Source organism: Nycticebus coucang, chromosome 5 (assembly GCF_027406575.1).
Source record: "Nycticebus coucang isolate mNycCou1 chromosome 5, mNycCou1.pri, whole genome shotgun sequence".
NCBI lineage: Eukaryota > Metazoa > Chordata > Mammalia > Primates > Lorisidae > Nycticebus > Nycticebus coucang.
In genome coordinates this window covers 28892284-28917325 of record NC_069784.1, presented here as the reverse complement: position 1 = coordinate 28917325, position 25042 = coordinate 28892284, and the positions used below count along the sequence as shown (strand labels likewise).

Here is a 25042-nt window from a genome sequence, read left to right as displayed (position 1 = left end):
TGCCCTCAATCTCTTTATGAGACAAGATTTTATCTATGCATGTATATGTGTGTGCCTATATGTATATATATTTAATGTGTGTATATATATGTACATATGTGTGAAATTGTCAACTTATCCCATTGGCTTGTAGTAAAAGAAAAAAACTTTAAAATATCAGTATTGCCAATTCTTTGGAGTCACAAAAGGATTGCCTCTATGGTACATAGCTGTATGAGTTACCTGTAGTAAAACAGAAATTAGATTCCTCTGCACCTTAACATAGTATTATTTTTTATAAATGCAAATGTAAAAGTATGGTAAGAATTTTCAGCATAATCCCCAACATAGATTGCAAAAAAGAGAGGAGGGATATAAATGTAGACACTTTTTTACAATGTGGCGTTGCTATTCCGTTCATAAAGTGGTAAAATCAATTTCTCTGCCTGCTTGCGTTTAGATCCGTCTTACAACACACCTTGATCAACAGAATGTGATGGGTGTTATGTTCCGAGAGTTGCAAGCCTATGCTCAAAGACCTTGCCACTTGCGCTGTCACCTTCTTGGAAACCAAATAACACCATGCAAAGAAGGCTAAGCTAGTCTTCTTGAGAGTTGGTGGGAGGTAGAAGTTTTGCCAACAGCCAGACATGTGAGCAAGGCCATCTTAAATCATTTATTTTGTTAAACATCCACTTTACTGCATTCACATAAGTGACCTCAACTGAGACCCATGGAAAAATCACCCAGCTAATCCCAGCTGAATTATATGATAAATAATTATGTAATTTTCTTGAATTATATATGTGTGTATATATATATATTTTTTTAGTTTTAGTTTTAGAGACAGAGTCTTACTATGTCGCCCTTGGTAGAGTGCTATGGCATCACAGCTCACAGCAATCTCAAACTCTTGGGCTTAAGCCATTCTCTTGCCTCAGCCTCCCAAGTAGCTGGGACTACAGGCACCCTCCACAACACCCAGCTATTTTTTGTTGCAGCTGTCATTGTTGTTTAGCTGGCCCAGTCGGGTTCAAACCCGCCAGCCTCAGTGTATGTGGCTGGCACCATAACCACTGTGCTATGGGCACAAGCCTTCAAGAGAATTAGGAAAAAACCATGCATATTTTACTAACTCTCAACATAGTTTTTCAGAAGATTAGAAGATGAACAATAAAAGCTTGATACATATAATCAGAAACTGCAATTTTGGGCCCCAAGGAAGCTTAGGTTATACCAAGGTGAGTTAGCTTCTTCTGATTCATTCCTCCTCGATGTCTTCTTCCTCTACTGGAGTACTCTTTCAATTTCATTTTTCAGAGTAATGATTGGATCAAGGTAGATATAAAAGAGCCTTGGCGTCAGCTGTTTAATGCCAACTTCAAATCCTCTGCAGATCATTTCTCCTTCATCTTCTCATAGAGTGGGTAAAATAGTTTCTAACAATTTTTTACTGCTGCCATAATTTCATTTATTTTCAGATCCTACTTCTCCTGATGACGCTTCCTCAGAAACTCAGGATAAACCAGATGCAAAAAAGTCCAAAATTATTGCCTAAATATGTGGCTGCCTTATATGTCAGTCTCCATCTTCCCTTTCATTTGCAAAAGGAACAAGATCTGGGCTAAAGACGGCATTTTTGACTCCTTCCATCCTAAATAACCACTTTGCCAGAAAGGAGTAAAAAAATTATAGCTGGTGTGGAAAAATACATGGTACTTGTCTGTAAAATTGGTTCAAAATAAAATTCAAATTAGGGGAACTTGGGGGTGCTATGTTTGAATAAACTAGATGGTTTATTTATAGATGGTTACAGCTAAGTGATGTTGAACCATTTGATGAAGCAAATTAAAAAAAATTTTTTTGCTTACATCATTTTCCTATACATGTATCAGTCAGTGACTTAGTGATCAGACAGGTAGCTGTAAAAGTGGCCTTTATGCATATTAATAAAAAAGCTGTTTCTTAGAGATATGCAAATATATCATTATGTGGCAAAATCACTTGCACAGCCTCACAGCAGGAGCCCTGGCTTCCTTAAACTACTTTCAGATGGTGCGATTTGTTACCCAGCAATAGATAACTGATAAACCTGCCAAAAATAGGTCACGATATTTTAATGAAAAGGATATTGAAGAGGAATATGGTAATCTTGGTTCAAGTCTCGGCTACACTAACAAATTAATCGTATGAAATCAAATGAACCTCTTAACCTCTCTAGGCTATAATTTCTTCTTGTGCAAATGGAGAAAGTTGAAATGGACAATCTTTTCATCACCCTCACTGCAAAGTGCAAGCTTCTGAGTTACTATAACTGACAGCAATTGTAGATTCAAATTAATCAAAGCTTTGTTTTTAGAATACTACTCATAACTGTCGATAAAGCCCAGATCCTGACTTGCTAAAGAAACACAACACCCCTCATCCTTCTCAGAACAATGATTCTGCAAAACATCTAAGGGAAGTTGATAGTATGGGAGGTATTTTCTTTTTACAAGCTGAATAAAAAGAATATGATCACGGGAATAGTGCTGGCTTGTTTGTACAACTGTGACACTAAAAATGAATTTACAGAGTCTTTTAAACTTTTCCCTGTTTGGGAGAAAATTATTTCTACAAAACCCTTAGCCATGGTAATTAAACCCTAGCCCTTAACTAGAAGAATCTACAGAAATATAGGCTGAAAGGGCTGCCATAAGTTTCAGAGTTCCCATTTCCTGAAGTTCTTACATCATTTTAAGTTAACAAGAACTAAAGATGATACGTGTCATCCAATGCTAAATTCTGCCACCGACTTTACTGAATCTACTTATTTGGTAGTCGTCCAAACATTAACCAAGGATTTTGAATGAAAACATTTCCAGAAGAAGCAAAATACAGTATTTGTAATTAGTCTCAGGAAGGGCTGTGGTATCAGGCAAACGCCTTTTATCTGGAGACTACCAGCCAGAGTGTTTGCAATCTACTTGCTCCTCGCTGTGTGACCCTGGACAAACTGTTCACCTCCCTGAGCTGCTGCTTACTACTCTATAAAAAAGAGATGATGATACCGGACTTACATCACAATGATATTGTGAGGATGAAAGTGGAAGACTCAACTGAAAAGTTTCTACAAATACTCAACAGCTAATATCTAGAGAAAAAGACGAGTGAGGGTCCCAGACACTCTTCCACCAGTGAGTGCAATGCCCAGAAAGTTGGCTGCATGTCCGGAAAGCTGCAAGGTTTGAGATGGAAGTGATTAACCCCAGGATTAGAGTTTGCGTTTTCCTTTTTTAGCCGGTTTTGGCCGGGGCTGGGTTTGAACCTGCCACCTCCGGCATATGGGGCCGGCGCCCTACTCCTTTGAGCCACAGGCCCCGCCATTGCATTTTCTTTTTTATGATCATTTACTTTTATCTATGGATAATTTTTCCAATTTCCTTTTTTTTTTACCGTGTGTTCTTCTCATTCACATGCTCAGTCACTCAACGAAGGAACATTCCCTGAGGACCCGAGAAATTAGGGGACACAGAAGATGAAGGACCTGGGCCCCGTCCCGAGAAGCTCATGGTCTAGTGGAAGAGGCATAAAGTGACAAGTCTGGTAAAGGCCAGAAGCAGCAGCAAGAATGAAACTACGGGCCAGGTGCCAAGAAGCAGAAGGGAGGAACAGCTATCTTTCCCAAGGGGTGCAGAAAGACTCAGTGTATGGCATCTCAAAGGCACTGGTGGCATTTGAGCTGTATTGAAATTTTAGAATTTTTCCAATCAGGGGGCATCTGAGGTAAATCATAAGATGGATCGCAGCATGTACAAGGAGATTCAATTAATAATGATACAAATAATATCGGGAACTAACATTTATCATGCATTTACTATTGGTAAGGAAGCAGTGTAGACTCTATATGTTGAAGAGGAAAGAAGATATTTTCATACTAGTTAGAGTATTTCACATACCAAATATGCAATTCCTGACTTGTTAATTTACATAAACTTTTGGCATATTAGTGCCTTTAATTGGCACCTCAGGGTCACGATACCCTTCCATGAAAATTTATTATGACAAAGCAATTCACTGAGAATTTTTTAAAATACAGCCACCGGTTCAGTGTTAAAGAAAGAATACCAAATAATAACTAATTACTATTTTTTTTAGAATAGAAAGAAAAAAGTTAGAAAGAAAAAATAAAATAAAGAATAACTAATAATGATCATTAATTATCTGTTGTAATAATTTAACAATAATACATTTTAGGACTTTCATTGTAATAATTTAACAATAATACGTTTTAGGACTTTAGGCTTTCTGTTTATAAGGGGTTCAATCCTAAAAATAATCGCAAATAAAACGCTAGCTTTTGGAACGGTTAACAATTTAACTTGCTCTTTCTCTGACATCAATGAAAGGGTATTATTTATCACACTAAGTATATATATAATCTTCTGTTGATAGTAAAAGATCAAAGATTACCTTGCATCAAACAGAATTATGATGCCATAACATTTTATCTTGTTATAGCTGGTATCAATCACCAGGTGACAGTGAGCTGCAGAGCAGATTTTTCAGTCAGTACCCCTGACACGCTCCAACATCTGAAATATAGCAGCTAACTTCTATGTGCATTGGTAGTGAAACTGAAAAATATAGTATAAACAAGTAGGGGCTGATTGTTAATGTCACACATGTTGGGTTCTGAGCACCTAGCTGGTATTCTCACCTAGAGCCTTATTGAAGGAGAAAAAAGTAAGTGTCAATAAAGCAAAAACTGGGACATTGTTTTCAGTGGAGAGTGGTAACAACCTCAATCACAAGATTAGGGCAAAGTCCCTCCTAATGGAACTCTCTAGAGCAACAGAGATTCTCTCTTTTTGATCAGAGACCTAAACAAGACTCTGCCTGAAGTCGCAAATCTCCCAAGTCAATCCTCTTTTCCAGGAAGGGTCACGGCCTCTCTCCTACATCTATTTGGAGTTATGAAAAGGGCTCCCTCAATGGGTTAGCTGTGCCAAAGCTTTGCCCCGCTTCCTGGTGTGTAACACATGGAAGTTTACCCCCTTTCTCATTAACGCTGGTGGCTTTGCTTTATAGATAAAGACGGATCAGGAATCCTCAGTTTCTGCAATGTTCAGGGGGCATCCAAATTTCTCAAAGACGTAAGATATAGAAAGGGAAACATTTTAGTTGGAAATCATTAGTTCATCTTCATACGCAAATTTCATGGTATGCTGAGGCATGTTAACAACTCAGCAGTATATCATTTGTCATACTCTGCTTCTTAATATTTTTAAGTGGAATAACAGAATAAAAGAAGCTTTATTATAAATAACAAACTTTAACCTTTCTAAAGAGTGACTAGATATTCAAGTATTTAAGATTTAGAAATGGTTACATTATTTACATCAATAATAGTTGCCTAGCCTATGAATTATGAAATCATTTGTCTGAAAATTTTATTTTCTTTTTTCTTTTATGTCATCTGGTCATATATTACATTACAGAGAACATAGCAAAATCTTCCCAAACATGCAAAATTATTGGAAGGGAACATTCATTTTTATGCAAACTATATGCATATTCATATAAAACAGTTTGAAAAATGTATCAGATATAATTAGCATGTTTATGAATCTATTTGCTCTGCTATTAAGTAACAAATTTGTAGTAACCATGGCAACTGCAACATCACAGGCACAAGTTCTATTTTTGTAATAACATGAGTACTTTTCTTAAAGCAACATTCTTGCTCAAGCCCTACATTTTCAAAATATTAAGAGTTTTTAAAAAACATCATTTCATTTTTCATTATATAACAGCACATTTTATATTTTGAGTTTATTTAAAATTAAAAGCTGTTTCTTTTTTGACGTGTGTTGTATCTGGGTCTGTGTGTATGTTTGCCAAAAATAATATTTAAGTGTAAAGGGGGAAAAATATGGAATATTAAGGCTATGTTGACACACATGATTATAAGATTGCTAGCTCTTTAAAATTCCATTTCACTTGAAACAATACAAACACACTCATTTTCCAAATTTTCAAAATGAAAACAAACATGGTTTCCCATTTAATTTTTTATTTAAATTTCTTCTTTAATCTTAATCACTGTGTTTTATCAAAATCTCAGTAATAACATCTTTCTCCATGGTGAATTTGGGAAGGCTATGTTTTCATTAATAGTTTTTTTTTTATTAAATCATAGCTGTGTACATTAATGCAATCATGGGGTACAATGTGCTGGTTTTATATATAATTTGAAATATTTTCATCAGACTGGTTACCACAGCCTTCACAGCATTTTCTTAGTTATTGTGTTAAGACATTTATATTAATAGTTTGTTAAAAGAAATTAATTGAACTGTTACTTGTTTTCTTATTTAAGTGCTACCACTTCCAGGGGCATTATCTATAATGCCCAATTATAGATAATCCCAATTATAGATAATCATTATCTACAGTGTCTTCCAGGGCATTTTCTCAAAGCTTCACAAATCTGACTTTCCTCCCCTATAAAATGAAGATAATAATAACACCATTATTTCAGGATTGTTGAGAAGGTAAAATCTGAAAATAGTAGTTTCATGAAAACTTTCCTATTCTTTTAAAATTACAAATCTACATTCAGGTGAGTTTTGTTACAAATATGAAATGTAACCCTGAAATAAAAAGATATAACATAATATAGACTCTATCTGATTTCTGTATTTTCTGATAAGGTAGCAGAGGTAAAATAGGTGTCTGGAAATCAGGATGATGGGATTAAGAGAAGGGATTGTGTGAAAACAACTGTTTTCATTAAAAAAAAAAAAAAAGTAGGGCCTGGATTTGAGGCCTACGTCAATCTCTTACTGAACCTCATTTTCCTGAACTACTTCTGAGAATAATACTTCTCATTTCTCTGAATTTTTACATAAATATAAAGAAGTCATTATGCTCAATGACACATAACATCTTTTTTTTTTTTTTAAAAAGTAGTTAATCCTCATTCTTTAACTTAAAAGTCTATAAACTTGGGCAAATAAAGAGAGGGCTAAGGAGAAACTAAGACATTGGTTCAAATTTGGCCTTTCCAGTTATGTGCTCTGAACTGAGAAAAGATTCAAAAGGAATTTCTTTGGAAATTCCACTTAGAAGAGTGGTTGAGCCTGGACTTAGTTGGCTTTGAGAATGGCTTCCATCTGAACTGAAAAGGTGAGCAGCACTGCAGATGGGAAGGCTTTGATCACTCTGAGACAGAGGAAAGGGCTCAGAATCAGACCAGAAGGTGAACAGCACAAGCAAACCCAGTAACACAGACAGCGTGGATGGAAAATGAAAGGAGACCCCAGGAAAGATGGAGTGAGTCTCTGGTCTGTAATTGTCCTCATCTACCTACACATTCAATACTATCCTGACCACCCGGTTTGAATATTTCTGTCCCATTCCAGGCAAGTCCATCCCCTCATGCTCTGTTCTATTTTCATCACAGCACTTAATCTGGTTCGAACACACTGCACACTTTCCCTGTATAGTTAGTCTCTATTTCTACCTGCTAGAATGTAAACTCCAGAGGCTTGTGTTTCTGTCTTCACTGCTATGGCCTCAGCACCTGCCAGACCCTCGGGAACTATCTGTTGGATGAATGAAGATATAGCATGCTGCTTGGCCACTAGTAAGCACACAATGAAGATTATTTGTTGATAATAGCATGTTTTTTCACTTTTTTCTCAGATCTAAAATTAAGGTCCTCCTGGAGCTGATGATAATGGAAATAATGAACCTTTGCCTTGTTGCTTTAGGAAAAAGAACCTAATTTTGTTTAGATCCATCACCTAAAAAAGACTTCAATATTTTCCCAATGTTCCAAAAGGCTATAATCTATGGCAGATTGGCTAGAAATTAGTCCATTAAATTATTTGGTCAACCAATTTAGTTGCTAAATCAAACAAATACTCAATTATCCAACTCAGATGATACTTTGCTAAGATGAGTCTCATTTTGATTATTTCTGTGAATTCCACACACATCTTTATCTCTTTAAGATCTGCTCTTTATAAAAATAAATAATTTGAAAATTCTATCCATTCTGCAGTATAACAAACCCAAGTTGCTTACTCTAGAGTAGGTACACATTTTAACTGATTCATTATCATTTAGAAATTGAGGAGTAACATTAATGATGATGGTGTGATTAAGTCTAATTTATCTTCGCCAATGCAGTAGGCATAAATTCTCTCTAGTCAAAGTCAACATTTGTCAAGCTGACCTAGCTTGTCTTACTTTGTGTGTGTATTTCAGAGGCATAGAAATAGAAGTCATTTGCTGAACAATAATGTAGTTAGTGAAGTACTAAACAGGACTTATGATATTCCTAATGATAGAAGATGCAAGCTGTAAAAACAACATGGAAGGAACAATGTCTGTATCTTCTAAAGAAGTGGAAAAGCAAAGGCTCAGTAAGGTGCAGTAACTCCCAGTAAATTACTCCTATCAGATTGCAGGGTAAGTCAAATGAGAGGACCATAAACCAATTGGTTATATTATAGAGGTCACTAATAGAGAAATTATAATAGGAATAATTTTCCTTATAGGAAATTATTAATTTCTGCTCCAGGTTCACATATCGAAGTGCATGGGGAAAATCTTTCTTATTTCAGTTGTCTCGACAGAGTGGTATGTTGGCTGGAAAACGCATATGATGATAGTTGAAGAGGATTTTGTTTAAATTACATAGTTAACTGCTCGAAAGAAAAATATTTCAAATACATGTCCCCAAAACATGTATTTCCTTCTAGAGAAAATATGCTTTCAATGTTAAATTTTAAAGTAATAGTATACTTTGTAAACAATTAGCAGGTTCCAAAATAATATTAACCAGTGAAAATCCAATTGGAAAAAGCCTTACAGACAAATAGAAAAAATAGGCTTTAACTCCTTCTCATGCTGTGTGAGACTGTTCTATAAACTTTCCACCCCAGTAAAAGAATTGTAGCTAGGCCCAGTTACATTCTTATTTCCTTGCCTCCCTTCTCCCTTGCCTTTAGATGTGGCTTCATGATTTTTCTATCCAATAGAATGTGAGCAGAAAATACTATCTATTGTTAGGCATAAGTTATGTTACTTGGAAGCTTAGCCAGTAAAGCTCCCCCAAACATCCTTCAGGTTCCTCCCTTCTTCCCATGGGTAGGAATAATGATGGTTTATATTACCTACATGTGTGTAAGTCAACCTGGGCCTTCAAAATGATATTCATTCATTCAAAAAGTTATCTATTGAATATGTTTCTAGGTACTAATATGGTTCTCATATTTTATAAAACTTTATTAAATCAGAATGATTGAAATATTATTTCAACAAATTAGACCGTGCCTTTAAAATATGTGATTTCATACTATCTAATGATGTGAGAAGTGAACGTGATATCATTTAAATTAAAAAATGCTAGATATAGGTGGCGCCTGTGGCTCACGGAGTAGGGTGCCGGTCCCATATGCTGGAGGTGGCGGGTTCAAACCCACACACAAAAAAAATAATAAATAAATAAAAATGCTAGATATAAAGCTTTCCATATGGTATAATCCTATCTTTTTTCTTTTAAGCTCAGAAACTTAAAATGGTCCATCCTATATTCCTCTGTAGGTGGGTCTCCAGATGTGATTTGATTCCACTGTGGTTTGGAATGGAGCTATGCAGGGAGAGAAGGAGGGAGAGAGGGTATACGGCACCTACCCACGCTGCTCATGTGGGGAAGGTCAGCAGCAGTGAGCAGTCAGAGCCAGCAGTCATGAGCAAAAGCTTCTGCATTTTGCAGTTTCTTGATATTGGCAGACACAGCATTTTTCTTGGTTCTGTGATTTGGAGTCATTTATGAAATCAGAGACAAGAAATTCTTTAGCCCTCTTAAGAATTTTATAATCTCTCTGTATTCTCTAGTATTTTTTTGCTTAAATTACCTAAAAGGGTGTATATTCGTGTATACATTGTTATATCTGAATTCATTGACTAAAGATTTCTGAAAACAAATTCTGAGTTTAATCCATACACCATTGGCAATTATTATTTTTATCTTATACAGACGGCTTATTCTACCTAATATTCTTGTTCCTGAAATCATTCTTTAACCATAGTCTCTTCTTATGTCACTATTTTGATAGTAAATAATCATTAAAATTGTAACTTCTTTGACAGTGCTATTCTACTGAATATTTATAGTCATAATATTAACTATACTCCAAAAACATGTGACTACACATGTATGGTCCTTAAAAAAACAATAATACAATTTTTAAACTCAGAAGATTAAGGCTAGCATTGACCCCAGTGAAAGCAAATCAGTTGAACTTAATAACTGGAAAGACTTTGTTTCGTATAAATAAAACAATCCAGAAACTTTTCAAACTGTGCATTTAGATAGTAAGTGAGCATAGAGCCTTTGTAAGAAAATTTATTATTACTAAATGCGCAATTGTTTTGCCTAGATGTATGGTGTTAATCTGAATTGAAAAGGTACTGGCTTTCCCAAAATAGGTACAGACTTCTTAATTAACATGTACATGACGTTAATAATTCACTCCCAGTTGGTATTTTAAATGAGATATATATGACCACATCTTCCTGTTGGAAATTGATAGGCTCTCAATTAAATAGAATGATAATGATGATGATAATAATAATTGGAATCACCTCCCTTTAATACAAACATAAAACCTATGCACTAACTCTATTTCCATACTTTCTATCCTGGGCATAAAAGGGCGGATATATTATGGGGAAAATGCTGTAACTCCTGAGTATACGAAATATAAAATGGTAGATAATTTAAATGTGAATTGCCTAATTTTGTTTCATTTTAACTTTCTCTTCTACATGTAAAACTCGATAATATTTGAGAACAGCAAATAAAGGGTGATATGACCAGGATTACCTTGGCTTTCTCATTTGCTTTCCATCTACCTCCACTGTACTCTCGCTAGAAAAAGTGGCATAACATCATAATGCTTATGACACATTTATAGGCATCAATTATCCAAATATTTTAAACATCTTGTGACACGCATATTCTGCAGGATATCACTATTTACCTTCAACCCAGAGTTTTACTCTCTTCCATCCATACTCCACAGCTTTGCATCATCAGAAGTACTTAGGAAAATAAAAGGGTCACAGAGTATTTAAAATGTCTGTGAAGTACACAGGCTGCCCGTGCTTCCCATTGCTGCTTTTTTCCATCCCCTCAAGTATTACGTGACTGCCTTTCATACACACATCCCTGAATGTGTATACAAATGTGTGTATGCACACAAGGATAATTCATTTCATTATAATTGTAATTCACTTAATTAACATATTCTAAATGCAGAATCTAGTATTTTTGTTTGTTTGTTTATGGTGAAAATGTAAACTTTTTGCTGAACTTAATTAAATTGTGACTTTTTTTCCTAGAGTAGTCTTTCTCTGTTTTTTGTGATGAAGTAATCTAACGTTTATTAAAGACCAAAAAAATCACATACAGTCCTCATCTAGTTATAATCAGAGCAAATAAATTAATGTACTCATATTTCTAAACAATTTTTGATGCCAAAATACCCGCATTTTTAATAAAAATAGCGTTGTACCATTCAAACGGTTCTATTGCTTTCTTGGAGAATTTGAAAATGTGTAATTTAGGGGAGAGAGATGAATCAAGAAGATTTGTGACAAGTTTTGCTCTGTGTATTTAGTATAACTCTTCTTCATCTGCTCTTCCAGATAATTTCCAATCCAACCACAGACACACTCCAAAATAACAAACAAAAAAGAACAAATGGGCATCCTAGGTCCCTGCAGTATGATGCAGCTACATAAACCTTCATTTCTCCACAGTACACCCGCAGTACCAGATAGATCAACAAAGACTGTACGTAAATCCATTCATAACTAAGAGAGAAGGAACAAATTTCAAATCATGTGTAAACGTGGAAATAATTACCCAAATCAAGCAGAGGAAGCCCTGAGCCCACATCAAGCACAGACTCCACACAGGAAGGGAGAGGGAAGCATTGAGCAGTGTGGGACATGGTTAAAATCATTTTCCCCCACCCCCTGAAAAGGAATGTCCAATCTTTAGGACGAGGAAATATATTACAGCTCTGAGATCTAGTTCAACAGAGTACCCTGACTGGTATCTGGGGTATCAGAGTACCACTTACTGGAAAATTAACAGGAAGGGTTTTTAAGTGCCTCAAACCAGAAGTAGCTCACTTGGGAAATCATCACTTTGAGAAGGAAAAGGCCAAATTGTGGAGGGCAATTTGGAGGCTTGGGGGTAAAGGAAAACATGGAAGCAGGAGACAGAAGTTCAGGGGCCTACACAAACCAAAGAGAGTCACAAAACGAAGACACAATTCTGCACTACCTTCCACACCCAAGAGAAAGTTATATGTGATCAATTAAAGAAGATCAAAGTCACCATATCAAATAAAGAAATACTCTGCTCCCTTCTCTCTATATCCATGCCAGCATCTGCAGAGTCAGGATTTTGTGATGGGGGCTACATTCAATGGAATTCATGTCATACAGAGCCAGAAAAAAATTCAAATAGAAATAAAGAAATAAAGCAAATCTGGACGCATCAGGTACTAGACTTCAGGTTATACTACCAATCTGTAGTGATCAAAACAGTATGGCACTGGCACCAAAATAGTGATATAAATCTATGGAATAGAATAGAGAACCTAGAGAACATGGAATTATGTCAATGAAAACAAAATAAAGAAGAAAAATTCTGGTAAATGTGATTGATAGAGAAAGTAGCCGTGGAATATCTAACATAGAATAATTTGCCCCCTTTAAAAATAAAAGCAAAACAATGGAATGGAATTAATATATAGAACTACCATCAGAGAATAAAGAGAAAAACATGTTACTCCCATATTAAAAAGGCCTATTGTGTAGCCAATACCCCTTATTTGGCATTTAGGATTTTTTTTTTTAATTGCTGGAAATCTAAAAAATAAAAAATAAATTGCTGCAAATCTTCAAATTTTGAACATGAACTGATTTTTTAATGAAAAAAGCAAATGCTGACAACAAAGTAATAAGATTTACTTTTAAAACAATTCCACAATAAACATTCTGGTACAATGCCATGAATGTTATGTTAACCAGTTTGATGAAAATATTTCAAATTGTATATAAAACCCGCACATTGTACCCCATGATTGCATTAATGTACACAGCTATGATTTAATAAAAAAAAAAAGATTCCACAGGAGATAATCTAAAAAAATGTTTTAGCAATGTCAACACAAACAGTATAATCTAAAAAAATGTTTTAGCAATGTCAACACAAACAGTATCAACACAAATGATCATCTTGAAAGGTAAAATGATATGTGCTGTGTAAATTTCATTGTTTAAAAAAAAACTTTAATATAAGTAAAATAACAAAAAAGTATGGAAAAAATAAAAGAAAACATTACCTTTTAGTTACACTTAAAAAAGCAAAAAATGGTAGGGCTATGGCTATCTCTCAAAAGATAACACCACCACTTCCTCTCAGCTTCTCTCTCTCTCATTATACAGGTAGCAGGGTAGCAGTGTAGCAATCCAACATAATCCAATGAATAGTTTGTTGATTGATCTACCCAATATTTACTGAAAACTTACCATGGAAAGCAATGATAAAAAATAAATAAATGTGACCAAGCACAGTGGCTCATGCCTGTAATCCCACTGCTTGGGGAGGCTGAGGCAGGAGGACAGCTTGAAGCTAAGAGTTTGAGGTTGCAGTGAGCTACAACTGAGCTATTGCACTTCAGCATGGGTGACAGAGCAAAACCTTCTGTCACATAAATAAATGATCTTATTTGGCATAAGAATTTGATATATAAAAATAACATACATAAAATGATCCCTCACACAGATCACTTTTTTTAGGGGGGTAGGTATGTACCCATCTACAGTGTATATAACATAGACATGTATCTCATAATTATAATATAGGTAATACAGCCATGTACTACAGCTGTAAAATAAGTGAAGTGTGGCATATGCCACAGTGGGAGCAAAGAATGTTCAGGGCAACATAATAGGAAAGAAGGCTCGGTTCAAACTTTGGAGAAGGGAAGAAGCCCAAGTGCCCATCAACCCACGAATGGATTAATAAATTGCGGTATATGTACACCATGGAATATTATGCAGCCTAAAAGAAAGATGGAGACTTTACCTCTTTCATGTTTACATGAATGGAGCTGAAACATATTCTTCTTAGCAAAGTATCTCAAGAATGGAAGAAAAAGTATCCAATGTACTCAGCCCTACTATGAAACTAATTTATAGCTTTCATGTGAAAGCTATAACCCAGTTATAACCTAAGAATAGGGGGAAGGAGGAGAGGGAGGGGGGGAAGGGAGGGAGGAGGGAGGGTGATTGGTGGGATTACACCTGTGGTGCATCTTCCAAGGGTACATGTGAAACTTACTAAATGTAGAATATAAATGTCTTAACACAATAACTAAGAAAATGCCAGGAAGGCTATGTTAACCAGTTTGATGAAAATATTTCAAATTGTATATAAAACCAGTGCATGGTGCCCCATGATTGCATTAATGTACACAGCTATGATTTAATAAAAAAAAAAATGCTGACAGAAATAGATCGTAGATCAGGTGACGCATGAGACATGACTAAAGGGATAAAAAGGCTTCCAAGAGTATTATGGGTAAAGTCCTGTGGTAAAGAACAAAATAATAAGAAACAAAGTTTAGAAACTTCAGAATTCTTGGGTGAATGTAGTACACATTTTATGACAGCAAACATCCATTAGCTCATTTAAAAAATATTCATTGAGCACCCACCATGGTGACCCTTGGCTAATATACTCAAGATTTCTTTATTTTGTTGTCTTTTTAATGTTTTTGACCTTCGGCTACAGAGTGTTGAAGGCTTTAAACGACGTCAAATGTAATCATCATGCAAATGGTTCCTAGTACAGGGGGACCTGGTCTCAGTTCAATACTAGACAGATGGTGTGCCTGACCTTGACTTTGTACACTTGATATGCCCAACAGCTGTATTGCTCACATGGGTGGCGACATGATTTCTGCCTTAAGAACTCTTTTGTTCCTGATCAAAATTCCTAATTTTTTCTCTTGGTTTTACATAATTATCCCAAAGAGCAGTCCTAGAGTCTATAGAACAATCATATGGATGACACAATGACATAAGAGATAGTCCCAACTGTATCACACTAAGTATGCAAATGAATGCTGAATAAAGGAGTCAATTGTTTCCTGACTAGCCAGATATCCCAGTAGCAAGAAATAGTCATAGAGAAAGATACATGGCTCAGTTATATGTATTTTTTTCTTCCGAATGTTTGGATATAAAATCAGTTCAGTTTTTCCATACTCCTGAAGCTTTCTCAATATGCTTGGCAAAGCCCACCACTTTCTCTGATGATTCTTTGTCCCTTTCACTCTCAGGGATGAAGATAGTGGACTACATCAATTATCATGACTTTATTGGAAGTAAATGCGATGTTCTAGGTCTTCTAGAAAGTACTGTACATTTGGTCATTGTGTATACATGATTAGAAACCAACCTTTGAATGAGTCTCCTTTAGTTAAATTGCTTTTAGTTTAGGCCTCTTTCAATTTAGGCAGAAAAAGAAAAATCATGCACTGAAAGATAGAGCCAGATTTCCTGCACACAGAAGTAGACCTGGTGAAACAAACACTGGATAGGAACAGAGAGACTTAGAAATTCTGTCACATCATTCATTCATTCATTCATTCAATACCTATATAGTGAGCTTTTTGTGTACCAAGCACTGTCTTAGGTTTGGGGGGAAAAATGACAGTGACCTGGAAGAAAGAACCTAACTTATTTGTAGTGGACGTTCTCAAAAACTATCTGCAAAAAAGTGATAAATTCAAAATGATTCCAGAAACCAAATAGAGAATGTATGAAACTGGATGAGTCACGGCACTGGTACTATACCCTGTCTTTGACTCACATGATTTACAAGACATTCTCTGAACAAAATGTCCTTTCCATTTTTTAATGAAGGAATGAAGGAATGAAGGAATCCCCAAATGAATCTAGTTTCTTAGAGCCCAACTTCTGTTCAGTTTTTCATACATCTCTACTAAATTCAAATTTTGGCAGATGTACTCTCTTCCAAGTGTTGGTTCTACAAGAATGGGAAGCCGATATTCAGTCATTAAAAAAGATGGAGATGTTACATTTTTGTATTAACCTGGATAGAGCTGGAACACATTCTTCTTAGTAAAGCATCACAAGAATGGAGAAGCAAGAATCCAATGTACTTAATTCTAATATGAAGCCAGAAAATGATCTAATTCATGGCCACATAAGAGAAAATCTCAAATCAATTCAAGGTTGGGGGTGGGGAAACGAGAAGGTGGGAGAGGGGAGGAGCAGGGATGGAGCTGCTGTCACTGAAGGGGCCCAACATTAGAGTGTGTGGCACACCTCTTAGGGGTGGGAAACAATTAATAGTGGGACTTTACCTAACAAATGCAAATAGTGTAGACTAACTCTTTGCACCCTGAATTAATATGAAAGAATAAAAAAAGGAAGAAAAATAAAATGTTAAATAATATTTTTTAAATGGGAAGAGTAAGGAGGGGACAGGAAAAGGCACTGAAGATAGAGGTCCCCCTTCCAGTTCCTCTGCAGGTTGGACCAAACTATGTCCCTTTCTGCTTCCACACTTAGTCTAAACCTAGAAGTTCCTTTTTAGCCAAAAGTCTTGTCATAGATCTATGATTCAGATTTGGTGGTACACAAACGCACCTTACAGCAGGTAAAATATTAAACACAGGGCTGACACAGTAAGTGTTCAGTAAACGAGGCTGTGAAAAAGCCACATAGCACTGTATTTAAGAGCCTCGTCTCACAAATCAGAACTTGATTTGAAACCAGGCTCCACTTTTACCAGATGGGTGACTTTGACCAACATACTCAGTCTCCATCAGTCTCAGTCCTTTCAGAATAATTTCATGTGGGGTTGCTGTAAGATGTGTTGGGAAAAGACACGTCCCATATTCAATGCAAGAGCCGGCACTTAACAAGAATAAAAGAAACATTGGCCATTTTGGCAGCATTCACAAAGCCACTGCTTGTTTTTAAAATATTCTCATTTACTTTTTTGGAAACCGATGTCTAAAATATCTTAGCAATGCAATATCTAATATATTATAAAAATTACTATAAAAGAAGGAAATCTGTAAAAATTACACACTGATGGCTCTAAGAAGAGTTAAATCAATGCTTTATCTTGTGTCATCCTAGTGAAAACCAAGTGGCAGAGGGTTCAATAGCAAACTTAATTCTTTTTTTTTTTTTCCAGACAGAAAATCTTACATGTATAGTTCAGGCACATTTTACACATCAGTGAAAGTTCCAATCAATATTTCTGAAACTTGTTGGCTGGCACGGATTTTCTTTATGGTTGGAAAATTGTAACCAATTAAATTGTGAAATGTTTAAACAAGACACCAGAAGTTGTGCTGGTATAAAAGTAAATCATATTGTAAACCTTAGTGATTACCCAAAGTCCCTAATTTTTGGTCTTACCTAAATCTACAGAATTGAGTTTGGTTATTGGAAGTCCTATCTGAATGTATTCAGCAATCATAGTTTATTCATTTCTTTGAGATCAGGAAAGGACACTCTAGTATGCATGGGGACATATTTTAATCAACCAACAACCATCATTACATCAAGAAAGTTTTATAAATGCTTATTTAAACCACAAAGTTATGTATTTGCAAAAATGTGCTTCTATTGTTTACTGCTGTTCTTTAAAGCTTGGTGAGAATGAGGTCCTTCATTCCTTTGAGCAGAAGCTGTTTTTCTGATGACCCTCAGGGGGTGCCTTCCCTCTTCTTCACCCACATCCACAACAATCATTTCTCTACCTCAAAGTCATTTCTTACATGAGTAGCACCTCTTCAACATGCTAGCTGCCTGAACCTGAAAACTAAATGTTAACAGTGAAAATAATCCCTCACCTTCTAAAAAGAAAACTCTCAGCAATGTCGTGATACTAAGGGAAGACTTCATCTTATCCAGGATTTTATTTAACTATTATTTTGAGTTGCCTCTTTTCAAAGCAGGAAACTTTTCTCCTCTGGCAATGTTCTAAGCAAATGATTTTATTTCAATTATATAAACCATAAATAAACAGAAATAAAAGAGATTAATGAGCACCCGTGCAATTGAGTGACAGCCATTAATGACAATTTTGTTTTATTGAAAACCTCTCTCTGACTTTTGTTCCATTAAGACTATATCCTAATTATCTCAGTTTCATTCTGCCGTTAATAACCTTATTTTCTTAGAAATTGTACTGATGGATGGATTTTAAAGCGTACTTCCACAAGTAAGACTGAATACAATCAAGAAAGGGGTGCCTGTGGATAGTTTGTGGGAATACATTTGAAATGATCATATTTCCTAAATGGTCTTGAAAAGTCAGACTTCAGCCAAATGTAGTATTCCATTATAAGGGACAGGAGAAAAAATTGAATGTTGGAGTTCAAATTCATATAATAATTAGAAGGGACATTTATTTCAAAATGTGCAGGACTTGACAGTAAGAAAATGACAGAAATTCAGCTCCACAGTGAATTATAAATGTCAAATTACTGGTATGCATGTAAAAAAGTATGTAGCTATTAGAAACCAGACTCTGCATTCATGCGTGGTGCTTCTACCTTTATCAACTTCTTCTATTCCTCTAAGGTGTCCTGTCATTCACTGTCAAATTTCCAGTGGAAGATTATAAGACACGTGTCAGATCAGTGTCCAAAGCTTTGCAAGTTCTGGACACACCGAGGCAGTCCCGTATTTTACACAATATTAAGTATATTCGATGGGAACAGCGTCTCAGTTATTGGAAGTCAGTTGCAGAGTGTACTCTAGCATGTGATATCATCTACTGTGAGGAATGCAAAGTGCAGGGGAGGGGGGAGCGCGTGACTCTATATTGTGTGTGGACTCAGGATGCTGTCAGAGTGTCAGCAGGATGAACAATGAAAAGGATGTTAACTAAATTTTGATGTGCAAGAACATGTGTTTAATTTGCAAGATGCTTTGTTTAATTAAAAGGTAAATACCATTTACAATTCCTCTTGCAGACAAATTTAGAGCAGCAACAACACCTACAGAGTGTTCAAATTGCCAGCGGAATTTCTTGGATGCAGTTGATCAATTAAAAGGGTACACATTTGGGGAGAAATAATTATTTTTTCCATTTGTTTTCAAATAGAAATAGCTTTATTTTCTATAAACAGATTATTCCTAGAGTTTAATGCCTAGCTAAGTATGAATTTAAAGATACAAAAACTGCATTATGATATACCTAGTGCAGAACAAATAAATCTACAGGCTAAAGGCTTCTCTTATTACTCACTCTCCACCTCGAAAATGAGATTTTTTCCCCCTTTCTATCTGTCTGTCTTTCTGTAGTGGGTAGGCTCCAAAAGCACAAAGACCTTTTCACCACTCCAGAAAGATCCCCTCAACCACCTCACTTGGGTGTTCCAACATGATTGTTCTATAAGCACACTCCAATCTTAACGCAGATCAAAGCGAGGTCAGATACCAAGGCTTTCCTTTATTTAAGACTTGCCTTTTTGTTGTTGTTTTAGTGTTTATGGAGGAAAAATATGCAACTGCTTCTTCAGCTGACCTAAAGGCAAAAAAAGGCAAAAGAGGCCCAGACTTCTTTACTTACAACTTCTAATCTCAACAATACAGGTAGAAGAGACAACAATTCAACTGCTTTTCTGCAACTCAACACATCATATAGTTGTAGCTTGGTCTTGGTTATGCTTGGAGGCAGGAAATAGGTCAGGGACTCCCTCGAGGATCCAAGGCAATCCTTTCCTCAGGTGACACCACCACATGACATCTGACAACACGAAAGACAAATTCTGCAAGGTTTCCTCACTACAGTGAATGGGATGTGGGCGGCCTTCGTTATGGAATGGTCACCCAATAGTTTCATCAAATATGTAACATATACAAGATGGAAATGGGAAATAGCCAACATATATGATATAACTATTATAAACTGTATCTATTATATCATTGTTTTATTAGAATTTGGAGCAAAATACAAATTAAGTTGGCAGGAAAGAGCACAAAACAAACCTCGGTGGATTTTCCCCTCGTAGTATCAAACACAACCCTCCTCTCTCTTGCTCCAAATTAACTAAAAGTTCCATTCTGTATATCTGCCAAGAGGGAGCTTCACTTCATTGCCAAGTGAAATATAGTAAAACCCTGAAAAAAAAATCGTTCCTCACTAATGGGAAAGATAGAAGCAAGATAACTGATCATTGGCCCTCACTGTTTAAACTCTGACAGGCTAAAATTCTTATGGAGGAAGTGGCAAGGGAGAGACTTTAGGAAGTTGCTATGTCTCAAACATTTAACAATTTTTCATTTCAATGTCTGATTTATGCCTTGTTTGCAATGACCAGTTCAATTTTCTGAAAAAAATATCATTTTTGATTAATTTCACAATAATAAAATTCAGGATTTTACAGGATTAAGTTTTTTAGAACTTTCCCTCCCCAATTATTTCATTAAGGGGGAGGAAGACTACTATATATCATATTCTAAAAGGGGAAATTGAGTTAATCACAAAAGCCAATTATAATAGACCCTGCAGCATCTGCCTTAAACACTCATGCTAGTGCTCTTTTAGCCCTTTGGTCCCTATTCTAAGACAATTTAATACACATTTGAAAACGTGTCATTTTAAAAAAAGATCTCGTTAAATAATTTCCTCTTCAATCACTTTATTATTTCTTTATCCCAGCTCCTGCACAAATATGTTTTCTCATAGGTTTTTAATACCCAATTCACAGCAAGACTCTGCAAAAGAGTCATCCTTGATTCACAAACGGATCAACTGAGAGGGCTCTGTTTTTGTGGCAAATGTTTGTTATGTCTGTTTACTAATTTCCAATCAGCAATTCCATTATTTGGCACTAAGAGTTTCTCACATTTCTTTACCAAGAAATGTGGAACAATTATCAGCATGCTATGGTCTATCTTGAATATTATAACATATTAGAGTTATTTTTAAGAAAAATATCTTTATAAAATGTCTTTGTAGTCACTAGTAAGACTGGCATTCATTTCTTTTCTGCTTCACCACTAGAATATAAGTCTCAGCAGATGAGGGTCTTTTTCAGGACTGTTTTATTTTTCCCTCTGTTGAATTCCTAATGTCTAGGACAGTTGCCAAGTTCACAGCAATAACTGGTTGTTGAATGAGTGACTGAACCTCTGACAATGAAATAAGAAAGACAGGATGCTGTGAGAATCCATTAGCTTTAGATCTTGACTACAGAAAATCTGGGTTCCAGTTCTTATTCTCTCCTGACTGGATGAGTGACCTTGAAAATTCTGTATTACCTCTCAGGACATCATTTTACTCATTAGCAAAGTAAAAGGGACCAGACAGTTTCAAAAAGTGCTTCAGGTCTAACAATCTGTAAAAGCATTCATGGTACAAATTCACAAAGACAAGCAAGCTTCATTACATAACATAATAATTCCAAACGGATATAGATACTAAAGGCTTTAATGAGAGGTGGGAGGGAAAAAATTCCCAACTTGACAATAACAATCATATTCAACTAAATTAAACCTCTGGAAAAATCACAGATCCCCCACATGACAGGAGGCCATGTGGCTAAATAATTTGCACACAAATGACTGAGAAAACAGACACACAGGCTGCGGTCCAATCAGGGACTTAACACAGTTCATCTGGTTTTCTTGATACTTTGAGCCCTACCGCAAATGGAGGAACCCTGAGACCATTTCGTGAAGCACTCTGGGAACCTCAGCTAACTCTACAACACAGGGTAAGCCAGGTAGGTTTCACAGTCACCTTCAGTGTGTATCACCAGGGATCATTAAAATGTGGAGGCCACTCAAAAATCTTGGCCAATTAATATTGTATATTTTTTCTGTTAACGTGTTCGCTTGAGAGGTCTGTTTTGACATTTTTACAGTAACCATTCACAGCTGCAAAGAAAAAATGAAAAGAGAGATGAAAAGCACCCAAATCGTGTTAGTGTTAAACTCCTCTGTGAACAAAAGCTGGAGGAAACGGAACGTGGAATGACTTTCCTGCAGTAGAGCTGAGAGGTCTTGGGAGGTGGGGAAGACGAAAATTGTACTGAGCAAGGGTTTTTGGCTTTCTTTTTAAGTGCTTTACCTGTTTTTCAAGCAAAGAAGATGTCCTTATTTTAGTCTTTTGTCATTTTTATATCATGAATAAGAATTGCTCCATTTCTACATTTGCATCCTTTCAGTATCAAATGGTATTCACAATTAAGGTGAAAGGAAGCTTCCTTAATGAGCAATATAGGCTCTGGGCTTTTAGCATTTTTTAGGAAAACCAAAGATCTTCCTGTTTTTTTTGTTTTTTTTTTTTCTTGCACTGTGGTTGAGTGGAATGGTTAGAGGAAAATTCAGTTTTGAGACCTATCTTTGCGCTTTACTAGGGTAGCTAACTTGATGCAGTCTCAGTTTTCTCACCTGTGAAATGGGAATAAGGAATTCATAACAAACATTTTACAGAGTAAATCTCACCCTATGACATATTTTCTTTTCTTTTTTCTATGAAAGACTAAGGTCTGGAACTAAAATATTAGTTAATTACCAGTCTGAATTCAATACAATAAACCTGATTTTTTTTCCAGATATCTCTTGTACTGCTTGCTTCCTGATCCCTGCTTTTCTGCTAACCTACTGTCAGAACCCTCATCAAGTAAACAAACCTTTCTAAGCCTTACTTTCCTTCTCCAGGAAATGACAAACTAAGGTAGTACCTAATCCATAGGACTGTAGAGGGTATTAAATGAGAAAATGAAGGCAAAGTCTGTAATACAGCACCCAACAATGAGTAAACATGCACATGTTTTATTATTATTAGTGTTATTATTAGTGTTATGCTCAGGAGGAGCTGTAACTCGTGATGACCTGCTCAGATCCCTCAGATTTATAAGTATAAAAGAGAGATAATTAGATTCTTCTTCATATCAGCCTCATTCCCTTCCTTATTAGCTGGTCAAGGTTTCTGTCATCCGTCTGAAAATACCAAATAAGAACCCACCTGCCATTTTAAGATTGTTTCCTAGATCTTACCTATTGTAAACTAATTTCAGCGGCAGTCAAAATCCTTTCATTACTTTCCCCAGAACAGTCTATGAAGAAAGCAGAGGCAAACAGTGCTGATCTCTTACCAGACTGATCTACTACACTTACTACTGTTTGCTTGAACTTATGAAAAAAAAAATTAACTATCCTTCTGTAAACATAGTAAAAACATCCAGAGGCAACATAATTTACTGAAAGGCACAATAACTTTTATCTACCAAGTGTAAGTCAAGGTTGTCTGAATAGTAAGAAACACCACGATTTCTCACCTTTTCCTAAGAACAGAAAAAAAAAAAGTCACTTAAATCATATAGCTTATTTTAAGGTTAAACAGATTTCAAAACGTCATACAAAACGAAGTCATGAATTGTCTCTATATAAACAAGTTAGCCCCTTCCACATTTCCCTAGTGAGGGGTGGGCATAGAGGAACCCTTCTAGAAATGGTTGAATTCCTCTGTCCTCAGTGTAAGAGGAGAACTTTTCTGCCCGTGCCAGACTCAGGATTGTAAGCAGGATTCTTTTCCTGGATGTAGGACCTCTGTAGGGTTAAACTGAGGGGAATCTTTCTTCCTCTTCCTTCACCTCCCCAGTTCACAGAATGATTATTGTTGTTGCCTACAACCTGGAATATTCCTAAACATTTCCTCCAACAGCTGATGAAACACTTTCAGAAACATGCATAGCTGTAGTGCTCTTCCGGACGGGTGAGTGTGGGTCTGGGTGAGTAAGGTGTGTGTGTGTGTGTGTGTGTGTGTGTGTACTTGATGCTTGCAAAACTTGTTTTCAAAAAGCAGTCATAATTCCTGGCTGGGGGAGATGGGGGACCTTTCGCTCCTCATAGCTCAGCTCAGCATACAAGAGGAGGGTCAGCGAAGGGCGTGGGAAAGACTGGACTCACACTTACCTTTGAGCAGCAGATGAAGTGAGCGCGGGTTGGGCGTCCTGTTTGTTTTTGTTTTTGTTTTTGTTTTGTTTTGTTTCTTTTAGCTCGCTCTCAGCGCAAGGGGCGCAGGGGGCGCAGGAGGCGCAGGGAGGGCGGAGGTCGGCCGGGCCGCGCCCGCGGGGCCCGGGGACGCGGAGCGGGTGGCCGCGCCGGCCGCGTCCGGCCAGCAGGGGGCTCCTTCGCTCTTCTCCAGGCTCCGCGGGCTCGGCACGCGCCGCCCGAGACTGTGCGGGGCGGGGGACCCGGAGAGGGGAGGACGGGCGAGGACGACGACGGCTAGAGAGAGAGACCAACTGGGGTGAGCCACACCCCTGTTCAGGGTTCCCCAAAGCCAGCCCGGCCTTCCTGGAGCTGCTTTAGACATGACAAATTCTGGAGTTGGACGTTGGTCGCTTTCCTGAGCAGGGTCCGAGCCTCCGCCTTACCCCACTCCCGAGTGAGTCCCGCGACGCCGTCTCGCTCCCGCCTCCAGCCCAAGTCGCCTGTGGCCCCGACAGGCAGCCTTCCTCCGGAGGGCGCTGGCAAACGGAGCGGGGTCGCCGGCCCGGGCCCTGGACGAGCGGAGAGCGCACGGGCCCCGTGCCCCCGGTGGCTGCGAGCGCAGGCCCGCCGAGCCCTCGGAGCGCCGCGGGTTGCTGTCCTGTGCCACCACACCTCTGCTTGTTCTTCTTTTCCTCGATCTGAGATGCAGGGTGGAGCTTGAGTTTTCTCTCCCTTACTGTCCGAGTCCGCAGCTGGCGGGATGCAGCTACTAAAACTGGAGTCGCGGAGGCTAAAGCGGCGCCCTCGCCCGGCCCCGGGGTCTCAGGGGAGAGGGAGCCGGGCCAGGCCCAGGTGGAGGCCTTCCCCAGCGAAGGAGCGCTGTGCCAGGGCCACCTGTGTTCTCCGATCTGCTAAGGAAGAGTTTAGCCCCTGAGGCCCGCGGGCAGTGATTGTCTTCCGGACCCTCTCAACACTCTGCTAG

The 25042-nt window shown here is 37.3% G+C and overlaps 1 long non-coding RNA gene across 1 annotated transcript in view; it reads right to left on the bottom strand.

Moving 5' to 3' along the window:
- LOC128586813 (uncharacterized) overlaps positions 1–24799 on the bottom strand; it is an 88291-nt gene extending 63492 nt beyond the window's left edge. Inside the window, exon 1 of the long non-coding RNA XR_008380306.1 lies at positions 24040–24799. This is a non-coding gene — a long non-coding RNA (uncharacterized LOC128586813). The remainder of the gene's footprint in view (positions 1–24039) is intronic.
- Positions 24800–25042: the final 243 nt, after the last annotated feature.